We start from the raw sequence: 3,798 nt of genomic DNA, 5'->3' as shown, positions 1-3,798 counted from the left end.
ACCAGCCGCATGGATGCGCGTCTATTTCATTTCTTACGGTAAATGTCAGAGCCGCAGACAAACGTTTAAAGCTTAATGACACTTATTATGGACGATTTATTTAATTTCCACACAAGAAATTAACAAGTATCATGAAATGCAATATAACGAATATGTTTTTTACGCAAATTAAAGGCCATAACTGGCTCATATTAGATATAAATTAAAAAAACATTCATATTTACCAAATATATTTCACGTCATTGTTCTTCTTAATGACTTTCATTGTCTGCATGTCAAGTTTCAGAAGATTGTACCCTAGAATTAAAAAACTTAAATGAGCAAGTTTTGAGCCCAAATAATAAAGTAGCCAACTTTGCCTTTTATCTTCTGAAACTTTACATGCAGAGAGCGGAGGTCACCATGAAGGAGAGATTGGTGAGATATCTGTGTCACCTTTCAAGGATTTGACCAAAATGATATTTAATGTGAGTAAGCTTAGAGGGCCATGATGAAGAAATTGCCAACTTTGTCTTTGTTCTACAATAAAATCTTCTGAAACTTGACATGCAGACATGAACAAGAGGGAGATGACATGTCTACGTCCCGGCCTCACAAGTGTTACTCAATAACAGTTGCAGTGTCAGTGAGTAATCGAGTAATCAGTTTGTGGTCATTGTTTGTGTCTCTTGTAGCCGTTCTTTGTCATTTTTAGTGTTGTGCTACTGGCCGTCAGTTTTATCTTCAGTCGATGAAAAGAAGCTATCAGGCTCTTTCCTTTCTATCACGACCGATACTAACACTCTGCACATATAACACCCAACGCTAAATGCCACAATATACTAAATACCAATATGCAATCATTGCATGTAAAGACGTATGAAGTAATCATGATATTAACCGAACTGGGAGCTGCTCAGTTCAGAACTGGAAACCCTCCACACATGAAATATATTCTTTCATTTTACCTATTTTAATATAGGGATGAATGAAATACACAGAGGATTGCACAGCAATTATCTGATGCAATGAATCAGTGAATTTGTAGCATTTATTAATTTCCACTGTTCATCCCTGGAAGGAGATCTATTTAATATTTATCATTTCATTTGCATTTAAAGCATTTAAAGCAACACAATTTTTTTTTTAATCAATTACTGGATATAATTAATCACTCATTAAATGTGCTGCTTAATTTGATCTGTGAAATGTCATCAATTCTATGTCAAGTTGCATTTCCGTGCTTTAGATATTTTAATTTAACATATTTTTTTGCGTTATATGATTGTGAAAGTTTAGATTAATAAATTGTGCAATCATGCTGATGAAACAATGTTGTGTTATTGCGTTGCTGGTTCCTCTTTGTTCACATGGAAGTCGTTGTTGGGCAGTGACTATAAAGAGTGTGTGTGATTCCCAGCTGCATCAGACACTTCAGTTTATCAGTCATGGACAAAAAGTTACTGCTGGCCGTGTTGTGTCTGCAGGTTTTCCTGCTCATCACGACCTTCACTTCCTCTGATGCAGCTGATCTGGAGACAGCTGATCTCAGACAGCCGCCTCCTCCTCAGGTAAGATGATGGACGAGGAGCTTCTCTAGGTTTATAAGAAGGTCCATGATTCATATGGTGTTTTCTCATCAGACTGTTAGAGTGCAGAGAGAGAGAGAGAGCTGCAAGAGCAAAACTTTTGATCCTGTATGAAAACAATTTTAAACGTCACTCAGCAGAACACACAACTCTTCCAAAGCCAAGCAATCCTAGATGTTTGTTCACCCCTCAAGAAATTTAAATTGCATGCAAAAAATGTGGCTCAGTTAAAGGAGATGACTTTCTGTGAATAGTAATACTCTTTTTCTTTCTGCTTATTGTTACAGAGAAGACCGGGAAGATATCGAAGGGGAAATAAAAACAAGAAACCCAGGAAACCTAGGGGATGTCTTCGCTTTGCTGGAGCATGTGGCATTGCGCCAGGGGTAAACTAGTTTTACATTTGTTTTTTTCCATCTCTTGTTTTTTGTGTAATATATTAAGAAACTACCATTTGATGAGAATATTATAATAACTGATGCAGTGGTTTGTTGTTTGATAAATAATTGTGCATATCTTTCTCTCCTGCTGTTTAGCTCCACCTTCCTTGCGATCCATGTCCTGCAGAGAAACACCAGTGATCAGTGTGATGGAAACCAGTAGTACCACTGGAGCTGTCCATCAAACAAGCTTTGCAGTAACTGCGATGCTGTGAAATCGAGATAACCAATCGTCTGCCTCACAGAACAAATACTTTTCTTTTCTGTTAATGAAAAATAAAATAAGTTTAATCAGATATTGATATGTGTGGTTTTCTGTTTGACACACACTCATTAGAGGGTAAATAATTTCTGCTTCTTCTAACAAGTGTTTTCTAAATGGAGAATTTGACAAATTCAAACTCACTTTAAAAAAGTTAAACATTAACCAACAGAGGGAGCTGTTCTATAGGAAACTGAACTATATCCTACATTTCACACTACACACGTGTAAATGAAACGTATGGAACTTTGTTCTATTCCTGACTGACTTGTTTCGAAATCAATAATTAAAACAGTTTGATATCATCTAATTAAAACTTAACATTTTAGTCTTCAGAGATACAGCTGCTGTTGTAGTTCATGAAAAGAATCTTATTCTCTGTTTCGTAATGTGTGTGTGTGTGTGTGTTGTGTGTGTGTGTGTGTGTGTGTGTGTGTGTGTGTGTGTGTGTGTGTGTGTGTGTGTGTGTGTGTGCGTGTGTTTGTGTGTGTGTGTGTGTGTGAGTGTGTATGTGTCAGCAGCAGCTTCTAGTCCTGAGAGAAAACCATGATGAAGCTGGTTCCTCATTAACTTCACTGTTTCTCCGCTGGACACATCCCAGAACCGTGAGGTCCGTGGTTTCTGAAAACACGGTCACCAAACGCACTTTGAAATTTGATGTGCGTCTACTTCATGTCTTACGGTACATTTCATGACCGCAGACAAACGTTTAAAGCTTAATGACACTTATTATGGACGATTAATTGAATTTCCACAAGAGACATTAACAAGTATCATGAAATGGAATATCACGGATATGTTTTTTATGAAAATGAAAAGGCCGTAACTGGCTCATATTAGATATAATTAAAAAAAACATTCATATTTGCTAAATATATTTCAGGTCATTGTTCTTCGTGGTGACTTTCACTGTCTGCATGTCAAGTTTCAGAAGATTTTACCCTAGAATTAAAAAACAAAATTGAATATGAGCAAGTTTTGAGCGCTAATGATAAAGTAGCAAACTTTGCCTTTTATCTTCTGAAACTTGACATGCAGACATGAACAAGACGGAGATGACATGTCTATGTCCCGGCCTCACAAGTGTTACTCACTAACTGTTGCAGTGTTAGTGAGTAATCAAGTAATCAGTTTGTGGTCATTGTTTGTGTCTCTTGTAGCCGTTCTTCATCATTTTTAGTGTTGTGCTACTGGCCGTCAGTTTTTCCTTCAGTAGATGAAAAGAAGCTATCAGGCTCTTTCCTTTCTATCACGACCGACACTAACACTCTGCACATATAACACCCAACGCTAAATGCCACAATATACTAAATACCAATATGCAATCATTGCATGTAAGACGTATGAAGTAATCCATCCATGATATTAACTGAACTGGGAGCTGCTCAGTTCAAAACTGGAAACCCTCCACACATGAAATATATTCTTTCATTTTACCTTCAACCCTGGAAGGAGATCTTTTTAATATTAATTATTTCATTTGCATTTAAAGCATTTACACAAAAAGTTTTTAAATCAATTACTGGAT

This window comes from Pleuronectes platessa, chromosome 13 (genome assembly GCF_947347685.1).
Source record: "Pleuronectes platessa chromosome 13, fPlePla1.1, whole genome shotgun sequence".
Taxonomy (NCBI): Eukaryota; Metazoa; Chordata; class Actinopteri; order Pleuronectiformes; family Pleuronectidae; genus Pleuronectes; species Pleuronectes platessa.
This window is presented reverse-complemented; position numbering follows the sequence as displayed.